At 39.8% G+C, this 27,795-nt stretch overlaps 1 long non-coding RNA gene across 1 annotated transcript in view; it reads left to right on the top strand.

The window, feature by feature from the left end:
- LOC128803591 (uncharacterized) overlaps nt 1-27,360 on the top strand; it is a 41,072-nt gene extending 13,712 nt beyond the window's left edge. Inside the window, exon 3 of the long non-coding RNA XR_008435766.1 lies at nt 27,227-27,360. This is a non-coding gene — a long non-coding RNA (uncharacterized LOC128803591). The remainder of the gene's footprint in view (nt 1-27,226) is intronic.
- Nucleotides 27,361-27,795: the final 435 nt, after the last annotated feature.

Below are 27,795 nucleotides of genomic sequence, written 5' to 3'. Positions count from 1 at the left end.
AAGGTAGCCTGAGGAAAAGAAAGTTGCTGTGGGCAGTGGCCTTGGGATTGGCATTTGGCCAGATCACGGTAGTTTAATTTTCAGAGTCTCAGTTTTAAGCTGGATTCTGAGGCCTTGAGGCAAAATTGTAAATGATCCTGTCCTGTAAGTTACTAAGTAATACGATACAGCTAAACTTTAATGTACCATAAAGTTAAATCTCCATGTATGGAGCACCCCACTGGCAAAAGATAAATTAGTTATGGGGAAAGGAAAATTATTTGTCCCAGAGATACTGTTAGTTAATCACTGGTTCTTCTCAGGTTGCTTGAACCTGGAGTATTTGTCCCCATGATTAATTAACATGTTTTATTATTACTTCTGCTCCCTTGGAATATCAGATTTGTGACACTTTACCATGTGTGGATTTTTATTTAAGTTTTTTAATATGGAGAAAGATTTTCACTTGAGTATTTAGTCACACATATAACCAAATCTCCTTATGAATGATGGGGTGAGGCTGTCTCTTACTTGTTTGTCATGTGAGAGAAGGCATGGAGGAATGTGTTGGAGCACAATTTTCTGCTCTTAGTTAGCTTGTTGTCCTTATTGCTAGGCTCCCACAGAGCAGTTCTTGGGCATTGCAGCCCCTGAAAGAAACTGTGGGGTCCATGGTACCAGGGTTTGTGGTACCTGTTTTATTGCATGCAGTGTGTTGTCTGCTTCTCTGTGATGGAATAAAAAAGTCTCATTTTAAATAGTGCAATGTACGTGTTCCTGAGGTAGCCTATTGGACAGCTGTGAACTAAACTAAATTTTCTTAAAGCAGTAATTTTAATTTTTACTATTATCAGACCTTAAGCATTTTCTGGAGGGTCTCTGTATACTCAGTTCTAATCCACTTTGATTTCGGATTTATTGTCTGCTATATTTAAATTGTTGACCCAGCTATTCATTTCTGCTTAGTGTATATCACACTCACGCAGCTGAGCTTCAGAGGGGCTGTGAACAGTTAGGTTTTTTTGTCTTTAGGAAGCTCAAGGAACTGATCTTAGCACAGTAGCAAAGCTTTGATTGTCAGTGGATTCTTTCTTGCTTTTTCTTCTCTTGCATAAAATTATTGCTCTTGTAATCCCTGAATGGTTTTTTTCAGTGTAGGAGAGAAATCTGGGGCTTCATGTGGGCATAGGTGGGAATTTTAGGAGCTGCATTACTTTCCTTGCTAGTAGCCCTGGAATCCTCCCCATCATTTACAAAGGAATACTGCTGTCACTCAGCAGAAGCATTTGTAGTATCACAGAGGTTAGAGATGCCACTTAGGAAAAAACATTACGCTTTTCAGCCAGCCCTCTGCAGAGCCAATATCAAATTTCTCCCTATTAATGTGTTTCTTGGCACTTTGGTTCAGTTGCTGCAGATTTTCCAGCAGCTGAGTGCCCCTTAGGCAGGTAGGTTTCCCCCTAGCAGAGCCATAGAAGTGTATTCCTAATACACTTGATCCTATTTTTGCAGTGTATCATTATCGATTGTAGAAGTCATTGCCCAGGTTTTTTCCAAGCCCATTTTCCAAGCCAAGTTCAGTGTTTTTGAAAAAAAAGTTGGGGATCTATGTAGGTGTCAACAATAACTGTTAATCCTGTTTTTTTCCTTTTTGTCAAACTAATTAATCACTCTCCTGCTTTGTGTTCCTGCCATGGCAGTACTGAGGGGCTGTCAGCTCGTGCTCAGCCCTGTGCTGTTCCTGACTGAACTGTGCTACTCAGCTGCTTTATCTTTGCCATCCTGCCAGTTCCCTCTCTGCCTGCCTCTGTATTGCCCTCAGGCTGACATGGAGATTAATTGACCTAGTATCATAGGATGGTTCCTCTTTTGAAGTCCTCTCTCCAGAAATGTTTAAGGAAAAAGGGTGAGTTTGGAAACAGCTAGTCGGCTAGCTAGGATTTGGTGTGCAACATCTGAGGACAGCTAACACAAAGCAGCATTATTAATGGGAAAACTATGGCATAAATGCACTATTGCTATACAGAGCACAAGATATGAGAGATGGAAAGCCTATTGTATTTCCTCAGTTTGCCCTCAGTAGTGGGTTTCAGAGGCTCATGCACAGATCTCATTGTTATAAATACATATTATAATATTGGCATTTTGCAAATACTAAAATGGATGCTATATGTATAATGGTAAGGAAACTTTGCTATAAAGATACAGTTTTTATTTCTGCTATTAACTAAACTTAGACATTGTAGTGAAATAGCTGATATAGTTACACTCGTGGTAATTGAGCTGCCTGCTTGGTTGGATAATACCCAGTGAAAGTATGATGAAAACCCCTGCTACTGATATACCAACTATCAGCACCTGCCTTCTGTAGAAAGTACAGACCAAAGCCCAAGCTGGAGGTGATAATAAAAACAGAATAGCCATTTTTGTTATCACAGACAAGAAATGTGCATGCTCTAAAAAGGCGGACCCGAGGAGAAGCCATGTAAACTAGTTTGGAGAAAAGTTTAAATATGCACAATTGTTTATGAATATGCAATAGGCTGATGCAATAAAAAAGGTGTGTAAAGGGTGTCTCTGAAATAGCAGGTGTGCTCTTGGCTGAATGCCAAGCACCTGGCCGTTAACTTTGCTTTATTTTTGTATCCTATTGTCCTTTATTAAACTTGTAAATTTTACCAGGAGAATGAACCTCGTTTTTCACATCCTGAAGTAACTAATCAGGAAACTATGTCTTCTAAATGTTCTGCATCAAGCAAATCGCAGAACCTTACCTGATTCAATTATTTGATTGAATTGAGAGTGGATACAACCTATTTGGGGCTTGATAAGGTATTCAGTAACAATGCCAGGCAGCAAAGTCAGATGGAAATTGAAAGATGCACAAACCAACAAGAGCCTGTCACATGGACTGGGAGGAGGTGAAGCAGCAAGTGAAGTGGCCTATTTGATGCTAGGCAAGATGGGTAAAATTTGAACTCAGGGTTGCTAGCATTTGGCCCATCTTTGTGTGTTTATTTTTGCTTTCTGTTCCAGGGGAGCATATTAGGTCAGGCTTGACTTTACATTGCTAGCAGTGCTGAGAGTGACAGGAGATGCTGTGGGCATGGAGAGTGAGCCATGCATGACTAAGAACAGAAATGGAATTCAGTGCCTGTGACTCTGAGCAGGACAGATAACACAGATTTGTGTGGAGCAGTTGCAAAAGCACAGACTCTTCCTTACAGAAAAAATATTATAAAAAATTAGTTCGAATTTGGGAAGAAAGTTAGCTTAAAGCACAATCAGGCTTTTGCAAAGGGCTCTGTCTCTGAAATGAATGTTTACACACAGAGTGTTGACACTGTAGTTATTTTGGATTGTTCCCAGCCTAAACAAGCTGAAAGATGATGGATTTGTCACATAAAACTGCTGAAAATAGATATGTTAATACCAATTACTCAGCAGAACTTGTATCGTGATGAGTATATTTTTGTAATCTTTTGAAAGCATTCATGCAATTTAAGGCGAAAACAGAAAACTAGGTAGTTTTGGATGTCATGGTTTGATTTTAAAATGTGTTTTCTTTTTTAAAAGCATATTTTTAAAAATATAGTGGCTACAATTAGTTGACCTTATCTCCAGGGATTTATTTTTAGCCTAAATAGTGTTTATGTGTCTAATTTGTGTTTAAGTGTTGTATGCTTCGTTGACAGCATTGCCTGCTTGTTTCTTACGTGCTTTGTGCATATCAGAAAGAATATAGAAACAGTCAGGAAGAACTTACTGAAGACTGTGTGTTATGATGCGTATTTTTTGTTCACTGTGTCAGGAAAATCCACAAACGCCAGAGGTTTATGTCCAAGAAGGAGACAGAAGAGTCCTTCAGCTTTATTTGAATTAAGGGGGAGAGTCCACTGGGGCACACACCCGCAGGGTTTTCTCTCTCCACGTTTCGGAGGGCGCAGCCTCCCTTGATCCTAAACTCCCGGCCGCGCGTTTCCCCCTTCCTTTCCCCATTGCCGAGGCATTAGGAAGGTTCAGCCTTCCCGAGCCACCTACCACATCCTGCCCCCTTGAACCTACTGTTCTACCCCAAAGCTCAGAATTTCAGGCTTGTGCAGACCCGTGTCTGTTTCAGGAGCCAAGGTGTCAGGGCTCTGCAACAAACCTGCTGCCCTCAATCAGTAGAGACATTCAGACCCGCTTCAGAGATGTTAAGAGACCCATACCTTCACCCATCAAACTGTGTAAAGACATGAGCTTTCCTCTTGACTGTTTTGATGTTAAAATTTTTAATGGTTGCTGTGCAATTTCAGCTTAAGGCCTTGTGAACAGTGTTACTAGAAATATGCATCCAAGAGCTGACTTTTGTCTTGGGGCCTCACACAGAAGTGTCAAGTGTGCTCTTTGTCCAGCCACGCCTTGCTGCTGTTTGGATTATTCCAGAGGCATGCAAGATGGGAGGAGGAGTCCAGAAGTGAACTGAAAATTAATAATTTGCAGTTTTGTATAAGTAAATCAGCATGCTATTAAAACTGGTATTCTTCCTTGTGTTTTATAATAATAACTTTGGTACATAATTAAAAAAAAAAAAGTGAGAATCTCTGGAAAGCTAGTGAGTATGTCTGTATAAGAGTACTAATTTTTACCTTTTGCATTTACTGACATTTGTATATATCTGGCTTTCAAAGCTGACAACTGAAATAAAAATGTTGTCTCAAGGACAACATTGACCTTTGTTAAGGTTTTTTTCTTGTCACAATTGTTTAATGCTTTAATCTTCAGTCTGCTTGGGTGTTTTTCTTTTTTTTTTTTCTTTTTTTTTTTCTGGAGTAGGGGGGTGGCTATTTGGTTTGGGTTTTGTTTTGGTTTTTTGTCATTTGTTTTTGCTTTAAAGCTGCTCATAGTGCACCTTTTATTTATTGGTGTGATATGGTATGCAGTGAAGACTGAAGCTGGCAAAGAGCTGGTGCCAGGGAATGTACTTTTTTACTGTTTCCTGCTTTTGTATTTTCATGCGAGTGCTTCCTTTGATAGTAGCCCAGAACAATACATAGCCTAAACTCTAATTTTTTTATTTTAACAATTGTTACTTGTTCAGGAACAGTGCTTTACAGTTGGCTAGTACCAGTCATCCACAACTGGTGGATGAGGGTGCAGTTGAGGGAACCCAGCCAAGCTCAGACAAATTCCTGTTTGTTAAAGCATCCTGAGATACCCAACTTGAAATGTATTATATGAGGCTGATGACCTTTGATGAATGAGAAGATGTAGCAGAATGTGGAAAGAATTGAAGTCATTTGGGCATGGAAATTTTCTCTTTTAAGGGAGGATGTGTAACGAGAGAGAAAAAGACTAATCTTCAGCATTTGTATAGATTAAAATAATGTAGTGACTTTGTCTGCTTTTGGGTCTCTGCACTCAGATTAAATGAAGCTGCAGATCTGTTTATAATATCTGCTAATTCACCTTAGGCTTGTCTATTTATCATAATTCCATGGATACCTAACTGGAACAAATATATAAAATACTTAAAATTGAAAATATATAGTATTATTATGCATGCCATCTATCTTTTAATTTAGTAGTCTCCAAAGATTCTTAAAAGAAAGGGGAGGTTCACTGAAATGCAAAGATGGTAAAACCAAGAAAATAGGGTAATTCTTTTCATATATTATCATATCCTTATTATAGGTTATTATTATAGAAGTCATCATCAGGGTTGATGGTGGGGCTGTGTGTTTAGTGCATTTAAAACAGTTTGAGGTTATAGTTAGGTAGTAAATACAAAATATAATATGCAAGAATTCCTAATTGACGTGGGATATTAAAACTTGATTTCAGCTCTTAAGTCTATTTTGCACCTATGAAGTTCAACTCGGGATTTTCAAGTATGAGCCATTTTTTCTTTTTACTGACTGCTGTGAGGTTCTTGTCCTGTTTGAGGACAGCACTGGGTGTTTCAAGGCTGCACATGATGTAATCTATTCTTCAGTGCAGCACCCTCAGACTTTGTGCTGTAGTGCATCTGCTCTGATCTGACCATGGTGTCCACAAACAGGAAATTTGTGGGCACCGGTGAACTTGTGGTACTGTAGGAGCACAGCTCATGACTGGGTCAGCATGTCATGGGAAGGTGGTCACATCTGATCAGAGGCATGCTTATTAGTCAGCAAAAATGGAGGCATTTTCCTCCTGTTTCAGTGCCTTCTGTGGTGAAAACAGAGTGTATTTTATGTGAGTGTCAGGAAAGAGAGAGAAAAGAAATAGGCTGCAGGCCCCTGGGGAATTTTTCTGCCCACAGCTGTAGGACAGTTAACAAAGATGATGGGAAATTGGGTTAGATGAGTTGTTGTGCAAAAGTGGATGGATGCCAGACTAGATGCTGTATTAACTCAGAGATTCCCAAAGGATGGCCCATGTGCTAGTTGTGGTATCTGAGCATGCCCAAGCAGCAGAATTGTATTACCATGCTGAGAATGTTCATAGAGCAGCAGCACTGCCATAAAAGTATGTAGCTGACCAAAGTGATTTTGAAAGTTCTGTCCTTGATGAGCTCTGGTCAACTTCAGAGACCTTGACATTCCTATAAAATATTTATAAATATCATTCTATGTTTTAAAACTGTATTTGTCTTTGTCTGTCTAAAGATCTCACTGGGCTTCAGAAATCCAGTGTGCTTACTGTGATGTAATGCCTTCTGCTGAAACTGGTGTGAAAAGCACTGAATTTTTTGACAGATTTCACAAAACTGCTCAACAAAAGTAGCTGTGTAATGTGGGTGACTGTATCTGTATGTGTAACTGAGAGTCATGGGAACAACTTGAAGCCAAGTATTACATCAGACTCTGCATTCCAGGCAGTGATTTGGTTTGGCCCTGCTGGATTATTGCTGCTCTGAGTTTGTGTCAGCAAGTTTACTCATGACTGACATAAATTTTAAGTCCAGATTAATGGTATTAAGTGTAGGCCCCATTGTTGACTATCGTGATCAGGTACTTGACGCTACAACTGTCAACCTTCATGCCAATGGTGGTTCTTATGGAGCAGGCATGGTAAGGACAATGCCACTACAGATGCGATATGCAGGCCAGGGGTCACCATCTGTGTCATGGAAACTTTCCAAGGGCTTGCTTCTAGCCTGGTTAAAAGCCTGTGTCTATATGACCTTGTGCATCTTGGTACCCATATCAGTATGTTTGTACTGAGGGAGGCGTATGGAGGGAGTGGGGACACTGTTCTAAATCTTCTTGAAACAAATGCTGCTAACTAAGCAGATAAGCTGTGGGTGGAGCAGCTCAAACATTCCTCCATACTGTAAACATATGCCAGCACTCCTTGTGCATTGTATGGTGCAGGAAGCTCTAGGATAGGTATATGTCAGATGTTAAAGCTGTTTCAAAAATCGTTTTATAATGGTTTATAAGGTGATGTCACTTGTAGACTCATTCAGGTTGGAAAGGACCTCCAGGGGTCATCTAGTCCAGCTCCTACTTAAAGCAAAATCAATGCTGACTTCAGACTAGGTTGCACGGACATTGTCAAGATGGTTCTTGAAAATCTACATGAACATAGATTCCACAGTCTCTCAGATACCTGTTCCAATACTTCAAAGCAGTGATTGTTTAAATGTCCTTTGGCAATTTCACTTGTCTCTTGTTCTCCTACCACATACTTTTATAAAAAGCCTTGCCCGTGTTCTTGGTAACCCTCTCTTGGGAATTGAGAGTCTCTTACTGTGTTCCTCCAAAGCCTTCATAAGTTAAGCAAGCCCATTTTTATCAGCCTTTCCTCACAGGCCCAGAGGTCTAATTCCCTGAGAACTTGGTGACCTTTGGCAGGACTTGCTCAGGTTTCTCATGGAATAGGTTGGGTTGGAATGGACCTTTTAAAGGCCATCTAATCCAGCCCCCTGCAATGAGCAGGGACATCTTCAACCAGACCAGGTTGCTCAGAACCTCATCCAACCTCGCTTGAATGTTTCCAAGGATGGGGCACCTATCACTTCTCTGGGCAACCTGTGCCAGTGTTTTATCACCATCATTGTAAAAAACCTCTTTCATCTAATCTAAGTTGATTCTCCTTCAATTTGAAGCCTGCCCTCTTTGTCCTATTTGCATACCCTTTTAAGATGTCTCTGTCCAGCTTTCAGACCCCCTTTAGGTATTGGAATGTGCTGTAAGGTCTTCCTGGAGCCTTCTCCAGGCAGAACAGCCCCAGCTTTCAGCATGTCTTCATCAGAGAGGAGCTCCAGCCCTCTGATCATCTTCATGTGCCTCCTCGGGCCTCACTCCAACAGTTCCACAGCCTTGATCAACACTTTCTTTTACTGGAGGCTCAGAACTGGGTTTAGTACAGTGTTGAGTAAAGGAAAACAATCACTTCTGTTATCTACTGTGTATTGTCTTGTGGATACAGTACAGTAAGCTTTTAGCCTTCATTGCAATTCCGAATCCTGTTTAGCCCTGTCTCCACTGGTACCCACAAATCCTTTTAAGCAGGGGTCCTTTCCTGGCAGCCTCTTTCTCTGGCCTGTCTCGGTTCCTCAAAATGGTAGCTTTGCCCTGGAGCTTATTGTCTGCATCCCCTAGTTTGCTGTCATCTGCAAGCCTGATGAGAGTAGACTGTGTCACCTTCTCCAGGACACTGATAAAGGTGTTAAACAGGACAAGCCTCCAGACAGACCCATGTAATACTCTCCTCATTGCTGGCCCCCAGCATAGATTATGACACTTCAACCACTGTTCTTCGAGCCCAACCTTCCAGGCAGTTGTTTACCTGTCTAGTTGCCCACCAATCCAGACTGTCAAAAGGCTTGCTGAGGTAAATTGCATCCACTGCTCTGCCATTGTCCACAAATCCATTTGGTCAGGCATTATTTGTCACTGGCTGACCTGTGTTGACTGGTCCCATTCATCCACAACATGTGCGTATGCACAGGAATGTGTTCCACGAATACCTGGTTCATACTCCAGTTCATGCTGACCCTCTGGAAAACAGCTCTGTCTGGTTGATGCCAAGCTGACCATGAGCCAGCAGTACACACAACTTAAAACTTCCCTTATCTATTAGAACATTTCTGTCTTTCTTTCATTTCTTCTATCAGTACCTAATTTTTTTTTAGAAGTTTCACTTTTTGTTATATGAACTTTGTTTTGTTACTGGTGCTCAAGATTTCATTTAATTTGCTGATAAAGAACCCTCCAGAGAAGGTTTCCCTCTGAGCTTTCCTTTTTCTGCATGCTAATTAAACTCCAGTTGAAATTTATACTTGGAGCCTGAGGAGGAAAAGGAGAGTTTTTCAGCCATGCTTATATATAAACAGTTTGTTTTAAGTAGAGTGAATTATAAAACCCAGTATTTCTTTAAGTTTAATATTTGCTTATCTTACAACTTGGGTTATGAAAATAGATGATTGATTCTTTTCTCTTTTAAAAATTTAATAATTTAGTTTTTTAGCATTAAGCAGAACTTTTCCTTAAGCTAAAATATAGGGCTGAACCTGAGTAAAAGATCCCCCATAATTTCATGTAATTAGTTGCTGTGGGGCAAAATTGCATGTTACAGGAAAGATTTGAATACCTTAATTTTAAAGACAAAATTGGCCCAGTGGTATTTTAAAAATTACTTTTTAATTTTTAGTTTTGCAGTGGTTAAAAATAAACCATAATGATTAATTTCTTAAGCATCTTTTCAGCCTCACTCTTGGCTTACCCATGCATTCATTTTAACACTAGAGGGCAGCTGAAACACTTCAGTTCTTTCAGAAAACCAGCTTTAGGAGAGCAGCTTGCATTCTTTGTTACCCGAAGAAAGGAGTTTTGTTAGCTGCCTATTATATGACGGGTTTTTTTTGCAATTAATTTGCTTTAATTCTTTCAGGTTTTTTTTAAAACTTTACAATCGAGCTTTTAACTTTCTAGCTTTCTTTGTGCCTCTGTAGATGTATCACACAGTTAAAACTGATCTGCAGTTGAAGAGGGAGAATAGTTTCACATTTTAGTAGCTGTGAAGATACGCTGCTTGTGCTTCCTGTGTGATGGGTATTTTGAACCACCTTGCTTCAGAAACAGAGAGATGCCAGAGATGGGAAAGTGTTAAAGATACCTTCTCTTAATTTTTCTCAAGAAAGTAAAGTTTGACTTACAGCATTTACAATTTATTTCATAGTTTTTGTTGGTATGTAATTTTAAATTAGTTTCCAAAATACTTGAGTTAATATTTTCTTATTCTCTGCTTTGCTTTCAAGCCATCTCTTTTTTTTTGTAGCAGAGCTTCAAATAGCAACTTCTGTCCCTCCAGATGTTAGTCTATCCTCTCAGCAATCAGGAAACAATCCAATATGAAGACTTTAGAAAGGAAAGGTCAAACCAATTAAAAATTACTATTTTCACAGCTCATGTGAAAATTGCCTAAGAAGTTTTTGACTTAAACCTGAAATTGGAAACATTTTTATTTAAAAAGCAGGGTGAAATGTAAGATGTTTTAAGGGTGTATTGTCAGAGATCGGATATAACTCTGTTCTGGCTCTAAAGTAAAAATATATTCTGTCTTGTGAGTTGGTTGTTTTTTGTATATTTTTGGGTTTAATTTCCTCTCTTCCTGTTTTGAATCTTACTACTTACTGCAAGTGTTGAACAACATTTTTCAGCAGCTGAACGATCAAATGTTTATTTGCACTAAAACTTTGAATGGTGTCTGGAACAGTAATAAAATAGTATCATTAAGCTTTTAAGAAAGGAACTCTGTCTCTTAAGAGTTTAATCTCTTACACTTAAAGAGTGTTAGAGATTAAAGCTGACTTTTCTGACTTGGGATCAGATATTTTTTTCCATATTTACAGATGACATGATCTGAGAACTAACCTGTGCCTCTCTTAAGGATATTTTGTACCTTTGCAACTTTGCAGTGACTGTAAGGATACAGTGTTTTCCCTTTCAAGCTAAGTTTCTGGAACTGTGTAGTTACAAGGAAATCTTGTCTGTTTTTGTCAAAAGCTTTTCTTTAGCTTCAGAGATGGAGAGAAGAATTAAAATACTAAAGCAGTAGGCTCAAGCAATAAGATTTAAAAAAAGATATAATTTATAATTTTGAAGGAAAAAAAAAATTGATTTCAGACGGTGGACTGTGTGGTTTGGCTTGTGATGCTGACTCTGGTGCCAAACTACGGGTTGCACTTCTTCAAGGCTTGCGGAGAAAAAGGCCTGAGCTGGGAATAGAACAGCTTTATCTCTTTTTGTTGTGATGTCCTGAAAGTGCTGCAGGTTCTGTGACTCTGCTTGGTTTCTGCCATGATTTCTTTCTTATGTTGCAGGGTGTATCTGTTATCTCTGGACACTTTTGGACATAATACAAACATTCTCACCAGCCTGTACTGACTGATAGGGCAGATTTTGAAAATGATTGATGCTTGCTTAGTTTTTTTATACAGAGTTCTGCAAAGTGCAGGGCTGCTTGGCTTTTGGACAGTGCCAGACAACTGCTGTAGTAAAAGCTGTATTTCTGTAGAAGGGATTAAAACAAATGCAGTAGTAAAACATTTTTCTTTCTGTTACTGTTTCAGGATCACAAGAAGGAGCCAAACTATAGCATTTTTATTTTGTTCCTGGCTGCCAGTCCTGCAAGTTAAGAGATTTTAAGTTGGCTTCACTTATAAAACAAATGAAGGGAAGTTGCCAGGGGCCAAATTTTCTCTCAGTGAGGCTTAGTTGTGGGGTTGTGTGTGGTTATGCCCGAATCTGTCACTGTGCAATCTCATTGTTTGGAGGTGTGGAGAAATTAAATCAACTGTAAATTGTTTTGATGATTTACAATCAAAAGTAAATGTCTGCTCCCTCTCTCTGAACTGCATTGCCTTCAGAGGGCAAAAAGGCCTGATAAACCTTCATTGGCTATTTTTATCATTATATTTAATAGATGAAACTGTGGCTGCATGTTAGGGAATAGACCTGGTGGAAAGACGCTGCTCTTCTGATGACATTTGAGAGCAGATTCTATTTGAGCATGACTGCTTAATAGGACATCCTTCTTTGGATGCGGCTCTCAAAAAAGAAATTGCTTTGTAGTAGACACTCTATATTTTAATATTAAGGTTTTGTATTTAAAGGTCCTAGTAGATAACTAAGCTTTGCTTTGGTATTTTCCCCTTTCTGCTTTCCTATTTTAGATATGAGTGATTGAAAGAATAGCCTTTTTCAGTCGCTTGCTTCATTTTATGCCTGGTTATGCAATGTCCTGGCAGCAGTTACTTTATGCTCTCAGGAGAAATTTCTTACAGAAGTTTAGATTTTGCTCATCCATTACAGCTTCCTCTAGTGTGTGAGAATTTAAAGGAAACAGTATTTTTACAAAAATATAAAGCTTTGATGTTTTTGACATAAAATTATGCTACCGTTCATTGCCATTTACCTCTCCTGCACCATCAACTTTCATTTTGATCTTGTTGTCTGAGCTGTGCTGATCAGCCCACTGCAGACAAAGTAAAACAAATCAAGGTGGTGAAAAAATGATGTGGTAGGACATAACTCTTGTTCTCTTCCACCTTAAATCTCTGTGCAGTGTGAGGGAGATGTTGGGTTATCTTCCTATACTCCACTGCAATCTGTCTGGGTGGGATGAGGACAGTGGAGTGATTTTTCCTCTTTTATGCAATGTGATGTTGCTGGGTATGAGGAAGTCACAGGAGGAAAATAGAAGAATTTTGCTGTATAATCCCACTGCCTTTGAAAGATCAGTTGAGAAATACTCACCCAGTCAAAGAGCTGCAGCAGCCAGTAGGTACTGCTCATTTTCCTGTGCTTCTTTCAGTGTGAAATTAATTGGACTGCTCTCTGCAACAGCATCACTGCATTGGTTTGGCTGGTGGTCTAAATAGCTTAAATTCTCCTTGTAAATTAGTTAAGTCTGTGAGGCACTAATGTAGTGGTCTCTTCCTCCCTGAGGGTAGAAAACTCCTGAGAACAAACATGGAAGCATTAGCAATAACAAAAGCCTCTTCTGTCTTGCTCCAGTTTCTCTTTAGTTTGCTGATGAAGAAGCATCTGGTACAGCTTTTATAGGCCATAAGTCCTGATGCATTGCCAAGTGGCATAATATTATGTTTCATTTTTATAGAGGATTTTGCAGGGCAGAGGGAACAGTGCACAAGAACTTAATTTGTTGCACGATAAGGTCACTCTTTAAGAATGAAGCAAAACTACAAATGTTCTATTTTTGATCAGCTTTGACTTGTGATTAGTTACAGCTTCCCACAACCAATGCTGTCATAACAGTTTTTATTCTGGGTCATAAAGAGTGATTGTAAACTGTATTAAAATAAAAACAACAGAAAAAAAAACCTAAGAAGGAATGTGTTTGCAAGATTTATTTCTGACATCAGTCATACAGTTCATGAATTTCTCACAGATGAGCTCATCATAATCATAAGGGAAATCTTTAGTAGGAATGCTGGTTTCTAAGTCATTCAGATATTACCTATTTCTCAGTGACATTGGGTGCTGTGGATCAGCACATCTGCACTATGCAGCTGTATTCCTAAAGTAATCCCATCACTTCTTCCTTCTGTTTGAAGCTAAACCTGCTTGAAATGTATTTATTCAGTTGCTTAAGTTCTGACTCACATGTCTTCTTACTTGTAGGAGGTACCTTAGACTTCAAGAAATATCTGGGATGGTTTTTAATTCAGTTTTTTTTTTTTTTTTAATAATGGAAGTTGTTTTTAGTGTTTCCTAAAAAGATGGAACTAGAAGCTTTGAGTATAGAAACATTTGAAGATTTATCAAGAGGTAGGTTATTGCATTTTGGCAATACACATAAATTGCATGTTTTTAGAGGAACAGAACAGGATTGGTAGTGGCACGTCTTTTAGTTTTTTCTGGATGTAGAAATTATATTTTATGTTGAAAGAGGCCACAATGTTCTTATATATAAACCTAGAAAAGCATATGTGACAGGGATGGGCAGTGTGTGATTTATGCCCTATTGATTCCTTTAGGGATTTTGTGAATTTCTGGTGACTGCATTGGTTCAAAATGGATTTGAACGTTCTTAACTGGAAATAACTAAAGCAAAATTGGCAAGACTTTGCAAAGCACATCTCCAAGAAAAAGGAACTACAAATGATGACTGTCAGAGAGAAACTACTAAGCGAAATCTTGTGCTCTCAATTACTTCAGTGGTCAAGTGAAATGTCCAGAATATCTGCACAGTAAAGGGATTTGTTAAAAAAGTTTTGCTTGAGAAGCATTTTTTATTTTTTAGGTTTTTGGGGTTTTTTTTGATTGGTTGGTTGATTTTGTTATTAACAGCAATGTGTTTACTGAAAGCCTGTAAGAGCATCTTTTATAGTATAGTTCCTTTATCTGCAAATTAAATGCAGATGAAGGACTGTTTATAAGTCAGTCACCCCTTATCTCCAACCCCTCCTTTTGCTAGAGTTCGGGAAAGGTTGGATGAATAAGAAAGCATGCCAAAATGAATTTGAACTGTGCTGAACTCTCTGTGGACACAGACAAACCAAATCTAGAACCTGTCTTTGAGATGCCCCTCTTCGGTAGTTTAGTTTATCTCCAAAGCCAAGTTGTCAGCAGGGCTCAGTTTCTTGGATAATTCTCTCTTATACTGTTTGGCTGTAATTATTAAAATCAGAACCTTGAATTTTTAAACTTACAAGTACAGACCATTGAAACATGAGCCCAATGTACTGAAGTGGTACCGTGTCCCCTCATAAAAGAGCCTCAGCATTCTGTGCCAGCTCCAGGGCCTGCGCAGCATCACTCCATGTAGGTCACAGCAGTCCAGTTTTGAGGTGACAAGTTCATGCATCACTGTGGCAAGATGCGACTGGGGCAAGCAATGACAGGCAGTGCAGTACAATGAGATGAAAATGAAAAATAGTTCTGTTTGCTGTTACCTCTAGTTGATACATGTTCTTGACAAATTCGTACTTAGCTTTTGCTTAAGTACCTAATATATTGTTCTAATAGCATTCTTACAGAACTGGTTGATCTGAAAATTACTCTGGAGTCAACAGCTTATAAGGAGTTCTAGCTAATGGTGTGGCAAGAATTTAAATGGGGACAGTACCGCTTTATGCTGTATTAATTTTAACTGGACAGGGATGTAGGATTTCAGGAGCCTTGGAAGAAACTTACAAGACAAAATTAAAAAAGAAACAGAATAGAATAGAGTATTTCAGTTGGAAGGGATGTAAAACTATGACCTAGCCGAACTGTCTTAACAGCTTGAGGGCTGACCAAAAGTTAAAGCATGGGCATTTCCCAAATGCTTCTTAAACAGACAGGATGGGGCATTGATCACTTACCCGGGAAGTCTGGGGGTTCCAGTGTCTGACCACCCTCTCAGTAAAGATGTGCTTCCCATTGTCAAGTCTGAGCCTTCCCTTGTGCAGCTTTGAACCATTCCTAGTTTCATTGCCCTCCTCTGGATGCATTCTTCTTCCTTCCCATCCCACTTACATTGTGGTGCCCAGAACTGGTGAGGCCACACCAGCGCCGAGCACAGCGGATGATCCCCCCTCTGCCCGGCTGTGCTCTGTGTTTGATGTCCCCAGGACATGGCTGGCTCCTGCCCTCTGGGCTGCCCGAGCACACTCTGCTGACTGTCACTGAGCTGTCCTCAGCACCCTCAGGTGCAGGGTGCTCTGCAGACAGTCCTGTCGCAGTTTGTACCTGTGCCTGCAGTTACTCCATCCCAGGTGCAGGATCTGGCACTTGTTCTTGAGAAATTTCATGCCAGGGATGATTGCCCAATGATCTAAGCAGATTCCTCTTCAAGGTCTCTTGTCCCTCCAGAGAATCAACAGCACCTCCTGGTTTAGCATCAACAGCATCAACTTACTGATGGTGCATTCCGCTTCTGCATCCAGATCACCGATAAACACATTGCACAGAACTATCCCTAGAATTGAGCCCTGCAAAACACCACTGGTGACCAGTCACCAGCCAGATGTAGCCCCCTTCATTCACTACACTCCTTGGAGCCCTGCCCTGACACATGGGAAAAGCAGTTCTTCACCCAGCACAGTCTAAAGCTGCTCAGGTCACAGATGGAACAACTTGTCCAGGAAGATGCTGTTAGGGATGGTATCCAAAGTCTTATTAAAATCCTGAAAAACCTAAAACACCAAAGATTGGATTAACACCCTACAGTGCTCATGTAGAAGCTATTGAAACTAAACTGTGCTGAGATCTAGACAGAGTCTCTTACAAGCTGTATGTACTTTTTTTTTCTGTCTTTGCGTGCAGATCATAGATTCTCTGAGCCTCTCAGCTGTGTGGCCATTGGATAGGAAGGGAAAATAAATGAGAGCGGAAAAAAACAAGAAAGGACACAAAAGAAAAAGTTAGCTTTTTGTAAGTGCAGTTAGCTTTTAAAGCATAACAGACCCTGTTTTGTGTGGGTTTTCCCCCTCCCTTTCTGTAAAATTGACCACCTACTAAAGAATTAAGATGTGGGACATGCCAGATTGATGGGCATTTAATCAAATCAATGTAATCTTGTATTAGTCTATATGTCTGAGGCTATCAAAAGGAAATCAAAGCAGCTTAATTTTCACAATTTAAAAATTTCTGGTTTTAAAATTTATTTTAACCAGAAATTAGGCTGAATGAATGATTGACTCAACAATCAGTAAATACTTAAGTATTCATACTGTCTTCAGGGTCATGGATAACTCAGCCATAGCTAGGAAAGCTCACAGGATTTGTTAAATTTTATGCCTGGTCCTGGATTTTTCTTCTCTTGTTTAATTTTTTTAGTCCCATTCATTTATCCCTGCAGCTCTCTATGACTGCTGCCTTTCTGTAAACATCCATAGGTCAGAGGCATTCAATTTGGCTTAAGCAGCATTCTCATGGGCAGTTTGCCAGGAACTCATAGACTTCACCTAAATTGCACATTGCTGGGAATTATCTCACTCTCAGCTGCTCTTATCTTTTGTTTGTTTCTTCCTTAGACCTCCTTCTGGCTTTTTACTGGGTCAAGACAAGTAGCAATAATTGGTGGTATCTATAATTCCAATAGTTTGAAGCTTCATAGTGTATTTGGAGGCAGGTATAGAACAGAAGTACTGGAGCTAATAGAAGAAATTTCCACCCAGTTCCCACATTTTTTATAGTCCCTACTGAGAGAAAGTGTGTACTGGCAGTCAGAACATAATAGAGCATCCCCAGCTTCAGGCATAATTTGTTAACAGTCTGATTTCAGCTCATTAAGAAATCCAGTGCAGCTTCCAGCCACAGTAATTCTGATGCCCTGGGACATAACAGTCTCATCAGTGTGTTCTCTGAACATCCTATGAGGATGCATGTATTTGAGATATAGGTTGGAAGGGTTGGTCAGGAAATAGGTTTTGTCTGGATAAGAGTTCAGACTCACTTTATATTGCTTATTGTCAAGAGAATAGATTTTCTCACGTAAAACATGTCTTTGCTTGGAAGATAAAAATGTTTTTTTAATACTCTCTGCTACTTATTTTTTAAAGCATAAGTCATCCCTCCCTGATGTGATGGAACAACTTAAAATTAGTGTTTCTTTTTGTTTCTGTGGTGAGATCACTGGGGATTGTTTTCTGTTGAAGTTTGAGCTCACAGAGAAGGCTTTGAAACCATAATGTCTTGATTCTGAAACACTTGAAAAAACATATCTGAACCTATGCCACTGCAGGACTGCATGAGCTGAGAGCCTTGAGGAGAAATGATGGTATTTCAGTGCAGTCATGAAGACTGACAGTATAGAAATTCCTCAAATCCCAAATAGTTACTCTCTATTCACAGATACATTTATTGAAAACTAAACTTCTGTCTTAACAAAAAGGCATATTCTTGGCAGCAGGATGATTTTGACTTTTGATTAGAAAGAGACTGATTATCTAAGTAGGTTTTTACAAAAAAAATTTTTGTGCCTGATTATCAAGAGTAAAAAGCATGCAGAAGAATAGCTGATTCAGTGTAGACACTTTCCTCTCTGCTTTCCAATGATCTCTACATTATTCACCTTGAGTGGATGTAAACTGAACCTGAAGCTTACCTTGCTCTGTCCCTCTTCTTTCCTCTCCCTGACTGCTGGGAATCTTTTTCTTTAACTGTGTACATATGCAGAACTGTGGCACCCTGATTTATATAGATTTCAACCCTTTACCACCTCAAAATCAGAAGGAGAGAGTCCAGAAGCCTTGTGCTTCAAATCAGATAGGTAGCTCATTGAGAATTCTTGTACCCAGCTAGGCAACAATTGCTCGAGAACAATTATAGAGAGAAGGTAAACTTGAAGGTAAAGTGCAACAGCTTTGTGGAAGTCTTGAGTTTCAGGATGATAAGCTGGGGATAGCAGCTTAAAGAAAATTCTGTTACTCGTTTTCCTTTATTAGAGATTTAAGATGGACATGTTCCGTATTTTAAAGCCCTGCATTTAGTGGCTGTGGCTAATGTGCTCCTCAGGGCCAGCAGTAACACAGACTCTGCATGAGAAATGTTAAACGTGGAGCCACTGTGTTTTGTGAGCTGCCCAAAGGATAAGAAGATGCCTGCCTTTACTACTCATATTTGATCGATGTCTTGACGTTTCCTGGAGCAAGCCCATAAATTGATTTGTGTCCTTTTATTTCCTACCTGTTGATCTATCAGGACCCTTTCTAATTGCTTCATAATGCAGTATTCAAGAAAAGGGTTTATTTGTCAATAGTTAGGGCTATAGTAGCTTGTCTAAGATAGGAAGGCTGTGAAACCTTGCAGGCTTATAGGTGTAACAGAAGAGTGAAGGAAGTACTCAGCAGATAAAAACACTCTGAGTCACAAAATACAAGCTTGGTTGGTTTTGAGAGCAAACACAAGAACCAGGACCAGTGTGTGGGAAGAAGAGACCTCGGGAAAAATTAATTTAAGTAGCCAGCAGGTAGGGTAGGAGTTGTTGCTTCACTTCTGCCAATATAGTATTAATGGCAATTAATGTTATTAATATGCAACAACTAAAGTTGCCCCATGAACAACCAGGATTTGAAGGTGGACCAGTGAACTGCAGCTGATGCTTCTAAATTCCATCAGACACATGGGAAAAGCAGAATGCCTGGGGACATCTTTAACCCGTTTATCAGGGACGTGAAAAGTCCTGACTTCTGCTGAAAAGGTTCGATTGTTGCCCACTGGCCCTGCTGATGGCCAGCTGTCATACCACATGCTGGTTTATTTTGCCAGTGGTTTTATTTAGAGTGGCCCTGCACTGACTGAACGTCAGCTCTTTTAAAATTGAAAGTCATTAACCAAGCTTCTAAATACTGCCATGTCTAGATAGGGAAAAGGAGAGGCTGAGTGTTAGCAAGATTTTCTGTGGATGGCTTAGATCTTGTTACAGATGTTACATGTCACTAATAGTAGTTTCCTTGGATTTTCTTCACAATTACATTGCAGTCTTGGCATTCTTCACCATTTGCTTTCTTGAATGTTCAAAGTTCACATTTTTAAAGTTCATAGGGTAGATAAAGTAACTTTAAAGCAGATAGGTAATACTCAAGGTTATGTAGATGATAAAAGAAGATGGAGGATGCTAATGGTTCAACTGTATAAGGCAGCCTGGGAGAAAATTCAAAGTTGGAACTTCTCAGGACAGATGAGATTGTAAAAAGGAATGTCTTTGTGGTAAAACAACTTGATATTTCCACAGGTGAACATGAAAAACAGGAGGCTTGTGCAGACTGTCAAACAAGTAATTTGTTGGAATGTCAGTAAGCTACTTCAGTGTAACTGTGTCAACCAAGTGAATTACATTTCAGGAGCTGCTTTGCAAACAGCAAGCTGGGGAACAGGAGCCATTCAGTATCATGGAAAACAAATCACAACTGTAAGAATTGGGGAGAAAAAAGCATAATGTTGTAAGTGCACTGTGGATATGCAGTAATAGCTATACAGGAGCTCAGTATTGCAGCTTATTTATTATACTGTAAGCCTTTTTATTTGTATAGGTATATCAGTAAGTTTCCTGTTGAAGCTGTAGTTCAAATCAGTTCTTTAAGTGGAAAGATATACAGTGCCAAGCTGAATTTTGCTGATATGATGATACAGTATGAATTTCCAGTCTGTGCCAATTTAAGTGTGGGATTGAGGCAGACAGCATGTCTGCATTGGCAAAACTGAGGTGTAGACAAATGACCCCAAGTCTTCATTGGCCTACTGATGGCAGTAATGCCTAAGTAGTGCTTTGTGGTCAGTTTGCTCTGCCCATGCAGTCACTAGTGCTCATTAGAGCTCTAGCCTTGCTTTTAGCTTCTTGGATTTCTTTCTGTAAGCATCGTTGAAGGCCATTACAGGCAAAGGCTGTGGCTTGGAAACTGTTGGAACATGTGAGGCTGGATCAGTGCTGCAGAATACAACTCTAAGTGGAGATCCTTGAGGCAGTAATAGAGAGACTGCAGCTTCAGACTATGTGATGTGGTGTGGCTTGGTGCAGTCAGTTGCTCTGATGTGTGTCAGCTACAGTCCAGCATTCCAATCCTGTCAAAATACAGAGCTTCACACCCTTGTGAGACTTTCATAATTAAAAAAAAAAAAGCAAAAAAAAAAGCAGCAAAACAAAAAATAATTAAATTGTTGACACTAAGGTCTTCAAGGTATGTATCATAAATGAATTTTCTTTTGTATTGTAACCAGAACTGAACTCAGGCTCAGTTGAGATGAAATAACTTAAGGGGTAGCTGCAGAAACAGAAAAAGTCTTTAGTTAGAATAGTCTCCAGCATTCATCTGGGGAAACTGTTGAGCTTTTGATTGAAACTGTAGTGTTTCTCTTCCTTATGTAAACCCTGCCTCTGGCCAAAGGGATCATTTCTGTAGTGTGTGGCTTTTTTTCCAACATGCAGTGTACATGGACATTGCTGTTTTCATCAGCTCAAAACTTCCCAATGTTTGTCCACAGCAAAGATGCTGCATCAGCTTCTTGCTCACTACATCTGAGCAGGGAACTGCCAAAACATTATTGCAATTATTTGTAATAATAAAACCAAAAGGCCAGTGCAAATGTGGTGGTCAAACAGTTAAGAATGAAAAAAACACCTAAACCTTTCTTTCCTCTTCATACCCCATTTTCTTCTTTCTTTTATCACTTTTTCCTGTAGACTACCTGAGCTTTAATTCATAGATGCAGCAAGAACAGAAGCTTTGCTGGTAGAGCTGAAGTGTGTCATAAAGAAAGGTGTTTATTACCATTCCCTGCCTAGATGTGGGCTCACAAAGCATTAGTAGCCCTGAGTGACCTGATGTAGGTATCTGTGAAGTCCCTGTTGCAATAGAGAAGCCAAAAATCTCCTGCAGCCAACATGCCATGGTTTTTGACTTGACCTGTGAAACCACAAACCTCCGTTTGAAGGTGTAATTTCTAATTAAAAACTTATTTGCTATTCACCCTGCTACTCTTGTCTTCCTGGAGTTTTTTGTAGTCTTGTTTTTAATAACCTGGGTTATTGCAGTTTCTCACAAGACTTTTATTAACACATAAGTGCTAAACACCTCCTTGATTTGAAAGATGAGGCAGCAAGGAATTATAGTTTGGGGTGTTTCTTTATAGTGAACACGCTGCACTACATTTATGTGCCTGCTATGGAATGTCATCAGATATTCCATAACTCAGTGTCACTTGCATCAGAGAGCTACAAGTGCAGGCTGGGTTGTGCTTTATCTGTTGGCTACATCTCTGTAAGACTACAGACTAATGCTCCATCTCCATTTGAGGTAGGAGGTCAGTGGGAGCAAGATGAAGTGTCACAGCAGTTCTTATGCTTAATCCAGTTCCCAGAAATGACAAAAGGAAATATGCCATCTGATACATTTCATACACAGTGGTCCCAACCACCAAGGCCTGGCTGCTTGCCAGTGAGGACCTGAGCAGGGCAGAGTTTCAGAATGTGCTTGGGGTGGTCATGAATGCCAAGTTTCTGATGCCTCTCTGAAATGAGATGTAGTAACAGCTGTGCATTCCTATCCCGCTGCAGAACAGGAGTGGGATTCATATTCTGATTCATATTCATTTGCTAGAGGGAGCTTCTGATTGCCTTCCAGATGGTGGTCAACTGAGTATTGCTTGGGTGTCTTGAGAAGTGTCTGTTACATCAGGAAAATTCAGGAGCTGGGGGTGAAGAAAGAGGGAGAGAAATAGTCAATAGTCTTCAAAGAGCATTTTACCAGGAGGTGCTGGCTGTCTAAGGCAGCAGTTAATAGAAAAGGTTATATTCAGGGATGGGGAAGTGTGCTCCTAGTTCTTGGAACTGCTTGGTGATGATGGTACAGTAGTTATGTCAGTCACTGCTTCAGTATTTCCATCTGCTGGATGGGATGTGGCTTGACATATTCAGCTTGACAAAATGAAGTTCTTCTCATGCAGCCAGTTACTAGGGATTGTATTTTTCTATTATAACTTTGTGTAGCCTATGTGCAGAAAAATGGTGTTGCCATGAAAAAAAGAGTAAAAGATAGTAACATCAACATTTTGTGCTTTTGTTTCACATAATAAATCATCACCACTACTTGTTTAAAAGCTTTTGAACAAGTTTTTGTCTCTACAAGTAAGATGCTGTCATTCTTGTGGGAATTACTCTATATCTCCCACCTTTAAAATGTGTAACAACCTGCTGATTCAGAAATGAGCGTGTCCCTTGGCATCATGTTCCTTCATGGCTCTATCCTTTCCCTTCCTCTGGTCCTCAATCTAATTACTGTCAGTGCAACAGCTGCTGCCTCTGCCCTGCTGAAATCTGTGTCTGTTCATTCCAGTGAGTGTCCTTCTCATTTCCAGGCTCAGCTGAGAGGTACCCTCTGCGTGGGCCTCCTGCTTTTGTCTCCGCCTGACTAATGACATAAAGCATTTTGGTGTACAATTTGCATTAATAAGATGAAAACAAAAATTGCCCCACAAAAACACAAGCAAGCACTGAAAAAAACTGTGTTGTGTGAGACAGTGTCTCCTTTGGGACCTTGTTTTGATAACCTTAGATTGGGAAAAAAGTCCTACTGTGCATCTTCATGTCTCACTGAACTCTTTTCTTCAGTAAGTTAAGATCAGCTCCCTTTCCCGCCAGCTCATTGTTTGATCAGGAGGGTGCAAGTGCCCAAGATGTAGGGCAACACAAAGAGATGTTGTGTCTGTTCATGTAGCATAAATATATATATATATAGGACAGGGCAGCATAGTCTGGAAATGTAATTAAAGGTAATAAAAAAAAAGGAGTGGTGGTGAAAAACATGCATGCATTATTCTAATCCTGCTCCCTTCAGAACAAAGAACAAATGTGGCTGCTCCTACTCTAGTTGCAGCCTGTTCTTCTTAGCCTATCTGCATGCTTGAGAAGAAACAATTCAGTAGAAAGTAAACGTAAAATCACAAAATAATTACCAGTAACGTATTTAAGGATGGCCTCCTCTGGCTTGCTTTTTTTGATCCTTCTTTGTCTGCTCCACTGCTCATGTAAAAAGTATAACGTGAAAATAAGGGATGGAGGAAAAAACCCAAGCAAGTCTCTTTTTTGCTTTTAAGCCATGTGAAGAATGCCTTCAGAAGATTTTAAAAATATATATATATATGTCATTTACTTAAATTATTTGTTCCTCTATGCTAGAAATTTAGATGCACCAGCAGTATGGTGTAAGAAAGATTGGTGTTTGTATGAAGCGAGGGAAAGAGAGATAGGAAATAAGGGGATAAAGGGTAAAGCTTTGTCCTTTCTCTCTGCCACTCATGATTTTAAATCTATTTTGCCTTTGTTTTATTTCCCATTAAAGCTCACTCTTTCAAGCTTATTTTTCACAGTCAGAATCAGAATCTCCACTCCCTTCCCACCCTCTTAAGTTTACTAGTACAACAACCCTGCAATTTCAGAATGTACAGCCAAACTGAAGTTGCCAGCACTGAGTATGTGTACTGTTGCATCTATGGAATTGAGGTAATTTCTCTGATGCTACCTAGTACTGAATATTGATTGCATGGAAGTAGCCATGGAGTTAACTCCTCCATCTTCTACTCATTCCTACCCTCCCATCACTAGATGATGGTTTCCTCTGTTACTTAAATAAGTTGTCAAACTGACATAGTAGGAACATGCTGGAATTTGTAGGTGACATGAGCATTTAAATTGTCTCCTTGTCAAGGTGAGAGCTGGTTTTTTGTTTTCGTTTTTCTGAGGCAGAAAAAGAGAAAATTGCCATTTGCCTGGGATTTCTCGATGACCTGAACATACAAGTCCCCAGGGCTGCAGGCCCCCTCCTGTTTCTGGTAGAGACCCTCTCACTCCAGACAAGCATAGACAGCCCCCCACTCCTGCATCCCCTGCACTGTGGATCCTCCACTTGTTAGCCTTGGATGTAGAGTCCATCTACTAGCAGATCTTCCAGGTGACTTCTGGATTTGAGTCTGTCCAAAAGGTGGCCAAGACCACCCTGATGTCTCTAGAATCCAATTCTACTAGTTGTCTGACTCCCAGAGACACATGCATAGGTGTCTGCCAAGCCACCTAGCTTAGCTACCTGTTTAGCAAGCAAGTAGCTGCTGGCTTAATAGTTCCTAGCAATTTCACACCCAGTGCAGTCACTGACAGCACACATACATGGACTTTAAGACCTGTAGTCCCACTCCAAAATCATCACCATCTACAAAGGTGAATAAGTAGGCTCACCGACCTTTGGATACCAACCATTCCCACACAGTCTGGATTTTTTTTTCCCTCATTTATCTTCTTTTAATGACTCTTATTCAAGAATTTTTAACTGTTAGGTAGCTGCAAAACCTCTTTGTGTAGATTTTGACACCGGTAGATGCTTGGCTTTCTTTGCATTAATTTTTCTGTTAAGGTGTTTTCTGTAGTGCTTATCATCAGTGTATTTGTGTGCTTATATAAAGAAGATTCATGATGTGATGAATGATGAACTCACAGGGTTGATGATAACAATTCTGATTAGTTTATTTATGAGCTACTACTTCGTTTGCTGTAACTGGCAAAATATAAGAGGGATGAAAAGGATTTGGGCACTCCAAAAATACCTCTCTTTTAGGCTGTTTTTACCCAGCTGTTAGTTTGATTCTAGTCCTTCAGTTTCCCCCATCTCTATCCACTTTCTTTCTTTTTTCTTTCCCCCTTCCACCCTTCAATCTGCTGCAGCTGTTAAAATTTCATCATTGTCTCCAAATACCACGTTTTCCATTAGCAGCACAGCCCCTTCTGTGCTAAGGGGAATGTAATTTGTGTGCTTTGCATATGTACTATTGTTAGATGGTCTGGAGCCAAAGCAGTACTTACACCTTTGACTGCAGCAAGGGTCAATTCCTCAGTAAGAGGCACACATAAGATGCATAAATATTGAAGGATGAGGTTTGCAGACTTGCTTGCAGAAAGTGGTTAAGCCTTTTTGTTCTCATGCTTTGCTTTTCAGATGCTTTTGCACTGCAGTTAACCTTATCAGCATTTGATTTAACACTGGATGCCAAAGTATTCATTCCTTTTGGCAGTTTTAGTGCCATGTCACTCACTGACTGTCACAGTTGTATCATATATTAGATGGTTTATTCTAAAAATTGATTTCAGGTATGAAACCACTGCTCATTCTAATATACTTTATCTATATATATGTTGGGAAGGGGGGGATTTCAGCTGATTTTTAGGTTTGTGCGCATTTTGAAGCAATGACTTTTGTGAATTTCTTTCTTCTCACTGTCTTCATTTCTGCCTGATACCCATTTTGCATTTACTTTGGCTTTGCAAAAAAACTCTGATAGTGCCCTTGCTCTTTCCTTACAGTCCTCCATGATTAGAGTCCCTGATGGACTCCTGCTGGGCATGGCAGGGCATTTTAATTTGGACGTGAGTGTCAGCTCAGAGTTCTAACTTACTCCTAGCATGGTTCTATCTTGCTCCCACAAAATGGCCTAAAATAGATGTTAATTACAGTTTTCTTTGCTACCCTCTGGTTCTCTTTAATAGAGATCTTAACTCTCCTCAGGCTGCAATGCCTGTAGATTTAACTTACTGGACCACTGGGAGGAGAAATTTATTCCAGGGAACAGGATAGGCCTTCAAGTCCGAACTGGTTTGTTCTTCACATGTAGTCCTCGTATGTGTATCTATGTGCCAAAATAAACCATGTGACCTTGGATGTATAGGATGAAGTCATGGGAGGGACATCTGTGTTCACTGATGCAAAGCTTCTATTTGCACAGCTGAGCACTCAAAGCACCATGCCATTGTGTATTGCCTCATTTCTACATTGGATGCATATTGTGAATCCTGTTGTGCAAATACAATCTTATTTTGTGCAGTCTAAGACAGTTTAAAGCAAAGTACTTCTGACTGGACTTGTCATCTTCTATTCTTCCCTCTCAAAAAATGTCAAGGGCATTTGCACAACACTTTGAGAATTCTAGATATTTTTATTTTTTTCTGTCGTGTTTGTTTCATTAAATCCTTTGTAAAGAGATAGTAGATGCAATTCCTTTTGCAGTGTCAGTTCTCTGTATGGTGCATGAGCTTAGGACACTTTCTAGTCTGTCTGCCCCCAGCATATCCTGGTGCATGGGGTTATTCCTCTTCAGGTACAAGACTTTGCATTTTCTTTTGTCACTTTTCGTGAGGTTCCTGTGAGCCCATATCTCCAGCCTGTTAAGGTCCATGTGCATGGTGGCATAACCATCTGGTTTATCAGCCAATCTTCTTGGTTTTGTATCATCTGCAAATTTGTCAAGGGGAGACAGTGACAGTGGCAAATACAGCTTCACAAAATTCTCATTTACTTTGGTAGCTCAGAGTGAAAGCAGGATCTTGTCAAGTGGCCTAGGGAGAAAGAGTGTTTGCTGGATGCAGTTTAACTCCATGGTGTAAAGCTTAAAAACGTTTTCAACCACCTCAAGGCTCTTGGATTTCTCTGCTGATGAGGACTGTATGTGACCTTTCTATGTTTTAATTATTCAGGAAGGATATCCTATGCTAGAGAGTGCCTGCTAATAGAGAGTCTGAAATAAATGCTTCAAATGACTGCTTTTGATGCGTTCTTTAGATCCTGTAAGTCAAGGAGATCCTAGTTGGAAATCCTTATGAGCCTCTAGGAAGCCTTGAGGGGCTGTAAGTGTTATGTCCCAGTGTCCCAGTACATAAGTAGTGCTCAGCACATTTTGAGTTACAGGAAATGTGATTTTTTTTTTTTTTTTTTTTTTTTTTTTTGTAAATAAATATAGATTCATAACTATCTTGGATGGACTTTTCTATTTCTTACTTTTACTAGTCAGGAGGGACCTGCTCTCTTCAGCAGTCTACGACTTGTTGGCCACGTGGCTTTGATATGCTCCATGCAGGACAGAATGCCCAGCTCTCCTCCACCTGGTGTTGAATGCTGCTGGTTGAAAATCACATCTGCTATGGCTAATGCTCACAGTAAGCAGTCCTGAAAGTGCATTTTTACCTTGTGTTTATTGACCTAGAGGTTCTGGGGACATCACTTTAAACAATGTGTTTAAACTCTGCAAGCCCTGTTCTGAAAACAGGTGTTGAAAACTGATTGCCAACTTGCTTTGGGGATATGGACTTAATTGGCTCATTCTGCTAACAATGTTTTTAATAGACTTATCTCTTACAAGTCTCATCAAGTCCTCTTTGCTTTCTCCTGCCAAATAAATATTCCCTAATAATCCCCAAATCTCTTCCTTCATCTTCATTATTTATTTGCTTGTTTAATAAATATTTTTTTTTTCTCCCAGAAGCCTAAACTGACTTACATGTGGGCTGCTCCTTGGCTGAACCACATAGCAGTGGCTGTATGGTGTGCTGTATTTGTCAGTGTTCTCCAGAAAACTG

The sequence above is a fragment of the Vidua macroura genome, chromosome 2 (assembly GCF_024509145.1).
Source record: "Vidua macroura isolate BioBank_ID:100142 chromosome 2, ASM2450914v1, whole genome shotgun sequence".
Taxonomy (NCBI): Eukaryota; Metazoa; Chordata; class Aves; order Passeriformes; family Viduidae; genus Vidua; species Vidua macroura.
This window is presented reverse-complemented; position numbering and strand designations above follow the sequence as displayed.